We start from the raw sequence: 8,230 nt of genomic DNA, 5'->3' as shown, positions 1-8,230 counted from the left end.
AGGTTTTGCTTACTTCTGCATGTTGCTGCACTCAGTGTTACATGGTCTTTGCTGTTTCATGAATGCAGCAGAAGACAAGACCTGACATCTGGATAAATGAGGGCAAATTCCTACTGTGACCAGAGAAAGAGGGAGGGGATCACGGGAAGATGTTTTGGAACTGGACCCACAGAGGAGCTACGATTCCAGACTTACTCAAAATAGTCTGTATATTTTTACTTCTTTAGCACATTGTTTTTCTTTGAGTTTCTGATGATTTCAGGGTCTAGTGAACAGATGATGTAGCTCAAACTATTACTCCTCTCCTCCACAGCTTGTTTGACCCTGAGAGCTCAGTTTGAGCTTCTGCAGGAGGTGGGTGGAGGTGAGCCAGCAGATCCTCTGCTGAAGTAGCTGAGGACCTTTTGCCCATTCTGCTCTTCAGGCTCTGTCCTCAAGGCAGCAGTTTCCAACAAAAGAGCATATCTTAGCTGCAAAGGAGCTCCCATAGCTTGAAATACCACCACAGCTAATGGTAAAATTGTCTCTAAGTCTTTTCTTCTACAGTTCTTTTTTGGTTAGCTAACTTAGAGGTAGGGGAACCTTCAACATCATTAAGGAAAAGTGACCATAGAAATACACCTTAGCCATACTTCAGGGTATTTGTACATGTAAAGGGTTACTGCAGTTCCCAGTGTGGATATACACACAACTCCCACATCCAGTTTAAATTTTCATGTTTACTTGTACTGTATGCCATAATCCAATCAAATTCAGAGCAATTGCACCCAAGTAGAAGCAGTCTGCAGGCAGAGCAGAGCTCAGAGGCTCTACTCACAGACACAGCATTACCAACATAATTCTGAGGCTGAGCACTCAGTTTTAACAGAATAGCATGAAAAGAAAAATTTATAGCTATTACTCATGTACTTAAAAGCTGGACGGAGAGGGCTCCCATGTAACCTAGAAGTACTGCTGAGTTTGGGAATTCCCTCTCCTCACATGATGGATACATTATGTCTCTAAGCTATAAGTGCAGAAATCTTGTGGCTGGACATGCTCCTCTCAGGCTGCATGAAAGGGGCTTGCCCTGCAGTTTGCTTGGGTCCTTCATCTCACTCACACATGGACACATCAGTGCTGAGACCTGTGGTCTCAGCTCAGAGCCAGCAAAGAGACTTCTCAGCTCACAGGTGATGCAACATTAGGTTTTAAAGACCATTATATCCCGTCTGCTTTTAACTCAGCAAAAGATGCATTTCTAGATACTGCATTGTGTATCAGAGCCACTAAGCACTGTCTTACAAAAACTTATTTGCCAACACATGCACAATTTGCAGGAGCAGGCGGTACCAGCTCGTGTGTCCCTCTGCAGGGGCAGCTGACCAAGAGGATAATTAGTCCCAAATCTAGTGGCTTCTTGATGCAGACACAAGACACCGGATTCAGACCACCAGCTCTCTGCACACAAGCCACCAAACATGCACTAGAGGAAATGATGTTTTGTTCTTAATACAGAAACAAAAGGCCCCATATCCCATCACAGAATCCCCAGGCCAGCTAGTCTCCCTGTTTACATTTTTTGTCAGAAAAAATCAAGGATGTTTTTGCATTTGTGAATGGGAAGACAGTAACACAAGTATGTGCAAAGTGGTATTTCTTAGTCCTACATCAGATTTAGCTTTGGATAACAGCCAAGAAAACAAGGCAATTGCCAGCTGTACAGCTGTGAACCATGGTTCCCATCAAATCAAGGATTTTCCTAGTGCTTGATAGAAGTGATGGGGCATCTTAGTGTTCCTGAGGTTATGCTCAGATCTGGCTACTACATCTGGGCTAACACCACAGACAATGCCAGTTACCAGTGCATGTATACTACTGTGGCCCTACATACTTAAAATAACCTGGGGATGATCCTTCTTTTGTGCCAAAGTAAATTAGTAAGAACATCTCATGAAAATAGCATCAATACCTCCACAGTGGTGAGCTGTACAGCACTAAGCAATAATGCCAGGCTTAGTGGAAGCTGTTCAGCCAGTAGACCAGCTCTTGGCATGATTTTTCCTGGTCCAGATAGAATTTTTGCATGATGAATAATCAGATTCACAAGTGTAGAGCTTTACTGCTCTAGTCTGAGTGCAGATCTTTGCTTTGGGAGACAGGAGAATCTCTTTGAATTGCTTTTGTAAGATTTTAAGTAGATTTTGAAAGATAAGATAGTATGTGTGCAAGCCATTGCACACCAACCAAGTACAGTCCCAAACTGATGTCACTCACTGTGACAAACAGCCTAAATGCCTGGTTTCAAAGACCACACAGTGCTGTGGTTCCCTGTCATTTGTTGATCAGGAAGCCTCACAACAGCTTGCAGGGACACACCTTTTCTCTCACATCACCAGATGTACATCTATTTCCCAATTACCATGCAGGCATTCTTCATCTTATAGCAATGGTATCACAGACAGGTGGATCCTGATTACTTCTTTCTTACACGGGAAGTCTGTGTTTTGGGCACCAGCTGCGGTGGGTCATGTACTATATGCTGTGTGGTCCTTAGGACTCAGATCAACTGCACTAAAGGTTGTCCTTTTCTGCTCATCTGCCTCATGACCCATCTCCTGTCCAGCTGCAAGGGTTACTAAGAAAATTTCCCTGGGTGCAGGCCAGAGGTGGGATCAACTGTTCTGGCAGGGATGATTTGGAGCTAAATTCAGTGCAAGATTTTGATGTGTTTTCCTTCTTAAGGCTTTTAACCTTTTCAGCTCACCCATGACAGTACAGCAATATTATTTCTTTAACGAACTGCTTTAAAACACACTCTCTTCTTTGGTCTAAAAGGCAGCATCCTTACTTCAGCTCTACCCTGGGTTTTCTGCACCATCTGGATGCAGCCTGTACTAGCTCTTACCCTTACTTTACTTTGTCTCTTCTTCATATTCTGTGCCCTCCTCATCCTGAGCTCACCTGCCTTCTCCCACATAGCTGACACTTCTCTATCAATCAGCTCCCAGAAATCTCCTTTAGTTCTTTCCTCCCCATCTCTCCTTAGCCAAACCATTTTTCTTGTGTCACTGTTATAATTGCCCATGTCTGGATCCCAGACTTGACTCTGCTGAAGCACATGGGAGTCCTGCCATTGACTTCAGCAGAGCCAGATTTCCCTTGAAGAATTTTGATGATTTCCCATTAGCTCTTCTGCAACACGCATGCAAAGCAGCTCCTTGGTGAGATTCACAGAAGGCCAGCGGTAGCCAATGAGTGAAATGCAATTACAGTATCAAACTTACATTTTAGTCCGTTCCTTCTAAACAGGCCCATCTCTCTGAATGTTCAAGTTGATTCTGTTCATATGTATATAGTTTGATACTATGGAACTCATTTCATATCATCTGTTTGGTTTGTTTAAAGTTACAGGAAAAGCTACTCAAAATGATGGCTACAATCTGCTCCGTTGGCCCCGGTATCATGTGCACTGGATTGCCTGAGTTTCTGAACTTAACAGCACCATAAATCTGTGTAACTATAAATATGAAGGCAAAAAGTATGTAGGCCCAATGAAAACATCTGAATTAGCATCATGTAATGATAAATACATTCCCATAAAATCTTCTGTAGAAATCTAAGAGTAGCTCTTAATGACAAGGAAAAAAAAAAAAAAAAAAAAAACAACAAAAAAACCAAAAAACCGAGAACATATTGTTACAAACTCAATACAGCATATCAGGATGTTTTTACTTTTTAAATGGTGTACATCAGGATATGGCTATGAGATCTTAGAAAAAAATTGAGTAGAACCGTTTAATGCAGGAAGTATCCTGAGAATGAATGCAACCTCGAGGCTCTTTAAAAGAAGTCTACAAGTTCTCTTTCACTATATTGGCACTAGAATACAAAGTTAATCAGCTACAGGAAAAAAGGTAAGCCATTATAGTACCCCTTGGCTCACAGAAAGCATTCAGCTCTCAGGTTTTTTAGCCAGTGCAAGTTAAGGAACTTCATCTGCTCCAGTTTAAGCCGATGAATACGTCCTGATTGACTTAAACGGAGGAAAGACTGGACCACAAATGCAGGACAGGAGGGAACTGACTGGAAATGGCTTCATATTTCTGTCAAAGCAAGGGAAAATATCTGTAAACAATTTCCTTCTATGGCATTTTAGAAACAGAATGATTAATGGAAAGCAACTGGAAGAACAGCAACTACCAACCAACTGAATGAAGCAAAATAAGCAGGACATTCACACAATTGTCTTCCCAAAGCAGTTAAAGTATTTCTCACACCTATCTTTCTTTTTCAATGCTATCTAAAAGCAAATAAATTGAACAGATGTCTTTTTTTTTTTTGTTTCGTTTGTTTCTTTTCATAACTTCATTTTCCCTATCCTCCTTTCCAGCATCATTAGGGCTGCACAACACATCAAACAGAGTTCAGTAAGTTTCAGCTGCTTCAACAATCATTTAATCTTCTATCCTTCAGTACTACCTGTTAAAAATTAAGGCAAAATGAGTGTGTGAGCAGAAATAGTCATTGCAAACACATTCTGTTTATCCTGAAATGTGTAAATGAAGAAAAGATAGTGTTTAAAAGGAAAGCGCTCTTTTCTTCTGTAAAAATGAGACCTCTGATGTTCTTATCATTCCTGCTCTTATCTGGTACAGAGCACTTTCAATCCATCAAGACAGTACTCTTGTCTAATCGAGCTGCTAAGAGATAAGAGGTTTTAGGATTTCCTGACCATTGTTTGAACCTTTTTCTTTCTAGCTAAAAGAAGAAAGTCTTGAAAGTTACTAAAGCTCTGACTGTAACTAATTAGGGAATCTGAGGCATATTCAGTTCACTGCAGAGGTTAACGAATAGGAAAACTTAAAACCATTGCAGAAATGACCTTAATGGGAGATTTAGATTTGAATTAAAGCTATAGTAAGCTAGTCAGTGGAGATTCAGGCTTCTTTTCTTCTTGCTTGGAAAAGCTCAAAAGCCTGCTGTTGGGCATAGGAAGAAAAAACAAACAAACCTTAAAAGGTTTGTCTACTTGTATTTATTTTTATCTGAGTATTGAGCCATTTTAATGGAGATGAACAAATGCAGGGGCAATTAGACGGGTTACTTGTGTAGACTTATAGCTGGGACCAACGTGAGCGAAGACTCTCATTACAATGGAAAAGCAGCACTTACAACTTAAAATTAAATACCTCTCACATCATTATAATACATTCCAGAAGCAAAACATTACAGTCACTCATTTTATTCTTTTATTTTATAATGTCATTTATGTAATAGTTATGTGAGAACTAATTTTAACAAAACACAAAAGCCATGTAAAAGTAAAGCATTCTTGGCAAAGACTATGAGACGGTGAGCAACAGATTCCAGATAGTTGCCTGTTTTTGTTTCATCCCAACTGACGTTCAACTCCTCTGTCTACAATAGACTACCATTTAATTACAAATCCTTAAAAAATGATTATGTCTCTCTTGATGTAATGGCAAGTTAAGGAGGAATTGTTTCTCAGAATTTAGCTTCCCACTTTTAAAATTATAATTTTACTTGTCGTCTTCAGTTTGTTGCAAAGCATGTAAACCTCATTCAACATAGCATTTTTTCATCATGTCTTATGTATATTAGTGAAATCATTACAAATGCGTTTCAGTAAATCACCAGATCAACTGCCATGGAAAAGCCAACAGGAGAGTTGAAAAATAATTATTCTTTTATGGTTTCCCACAGTAATGGGACTGTCTCAACCTCCAGGCAATTTATTTATAGTCCCTTTTTAATAGTAGCTACTTACTTGAGTTTCCGCCTTCATATTTGGGTTGTTTCATCTAGACATGAGTATCAGTCCCAGCCTGATTATTTGGATTCAACTCTAATTTCTCCCAGATTGTCCATGGAGAGTGTACATTACAGAGCTGTATGGTTAAAAGGAAACACACACACAAAAACCTACCCCAATAACCTGCATTGAGGCAGGATCAAATAAACTAAACCCTTCTCAGAAGAAGGTTATCTGCCTGCTCTTGAAAACATTCAATGAAAAGCTTTCATACATCACTTTTCATCCAATATTTCAGAGTCTTTATATACTTATTTTTTTCTTCTTTTAATATAAAACTTTTGGATATAATTAGACTTATTCTCTCCTCAACCAAACACAGAGGGCAATGATTCCCTGTCCTTTCTATAGAAACATTAACATACAAGAAGTATGTAGTATTCTCCTCAATTGTATTTTCTTAGGTATTAAACCATTCCCTTCAGTCTTTTCTTGTATGTGCTCTATAAACTTTATGACCAGGATTATTACCATAGAGTGGTTTAAGTTGAAAAGGACTTGAGATTTACCGATTCATGTACATTAGCTAAGCTTTATTACTCCTAATGAAAATCAGGCAACAAACAGAAATAATTAGAATAAGTAGGGTGATGATTTGCTGTACTCCTTGCACTGCCAATTGCCCCAACCCTACATCTGTGGGTTTGATTTCACCTAGAAGTGTATTTATCACTCTTGCTCTTGTAGAGCATCATCTGTCTGTCTTGAGCCTTCTACCCAATTCAGCAGACTTCAAATTCCCAATCAGTCCACCAAAAAGCTTTGGCTGAAGACTGGTGCACTCCCCCCAAGGACTGCAGGGTGATCCATTATGTATGTGCTCTTCCCTTTACCTGCAACAGATGCAGGATGCAGAAGATGTTTCTTTCTACAGAGAAGGCAATACTGCAGACCCTTATTTTTTTGCAGGATAAAGCATACAAGCTAATACAAAATGCTTTGAGGATCAGGAAATCTGAGCTTACTCCATTAAATATACAAATCATGTAGATCTTTATGAAAATGTTTAGAGAAACATTCTGGCTACAGGAAGTTACTAAGGGACTTTGTCTTTAATTGGAAAAAAAGATTGAGACATAGAAGAGATGAATCTTGCTTTTGCTAAATGCGTTTAAGCTGTCCTTTTAATAATAAAAACCAGTTGTCCTCAAAATGGGATAATTTTAAATATAAAAAAATAACACACCATGGGGAACTGAAAAGAAAAAACAAAGTTAATGATGTATTCAAGGCCATCCAAACCACCCACCCACATATTAAGTGTTTGCTGGCTACACAGTCACTATAGTTGCCATGGTTCAACCAATGATCTTCTTCAGAAAAGTAAACCCCTTGGTTAAAAAAAAAATAAAGCAAAATAAAATATTGCATGCAGTGAATAATCAAACTGTTAGGGCAACATCCTGCTCCCTCTGAAAGCAGCAGGCTCCTTTCTGCAGGATTGGTGCTAAATTTCCAGCTTCCTGATGGACCAAAAATAGGGGGCCTGCGCCATGGAGATGGGAGCTGCCAGGAGATGGTGGAGGGTATAGGAGACTGAAGCTGGGGGGTGTCAGGGTGACTGCCCTGGTGGATTAAATATGGAATTTAGTGGTACAGATAACATTGCTTTATTTTCTTATATAGATGTAGCTCTGAATAGCTGGCTGTCATTTTGAACAATGAAAGGAGTGAAGCAAACTGCCTCCAGCGTTGTGTAGCAGAAGCTGCTGTAAAGCAACACAGCCTGAATGAAATGCTGATTGATATGCAGTCCATGTGTCATAATATGTGGCCAATCCTGCTGGTACCTCAACATTACAAATACCAGTAGGTTGAAAATTTCAACTGGCAGAAGAAAGAACCTAGCAGGGGTGTGAGTAAGAAACCTTTCTAAATATCTCTGAAACAAGATGTCCCTGCAGTCAGGAATGATTGCATGTGCATGGTATGAGGGAATCCATTGACTGAAAAGAGACAGCTTTGCTGCAGCAGGAGAAATATAGACTTTCCTTGATTTAAATAAATAAACACACATATAAGAAGTATATATAAGTAGATACATGTATACATAGATGTAGATGTAGATGTGGATATACATTTGGACATGGATGTAGACACAGATGTAGACAGATTATAAATATTTGTGTGTACATGTATATGTATATATATGCATGGTAGCAGTTCTTTAGTAAATGAAAAGTAGCACTACTAGTGACTGATAGACCCTTGGTCATCTCAGAGGGTTGCTTTTTTATGGTACATGCAAACAAAAGAAGCCCTTTGGAGCACAGAAACATAGGAACCAATGTAAAGCACATTATCATCACAGAAGTCCATTTCCTTGTTTCTGATACAGTCTCCTGATATGGCAACATTGAATGTGACAAAAGCAATCTATGAAATTGCCATCCATGAAACTGCTGCTTGCAAAAG

Source organism: Coturnix japonica, chromosome 2, assembly GCF_001577835.2.
Source record: "Coturnix japonica isolate 7356 chromosome 2, Coturnix japonica 2.1, whole genome shotgun sequence".
NCBI lineage: Eukaryota > Metazoa > Chordata > Aves > Galliformes > Phasianidae > Coturnix > Coturnix japonica.
This window is presented reverse-complemented; position numbering follows the sequence as displayed.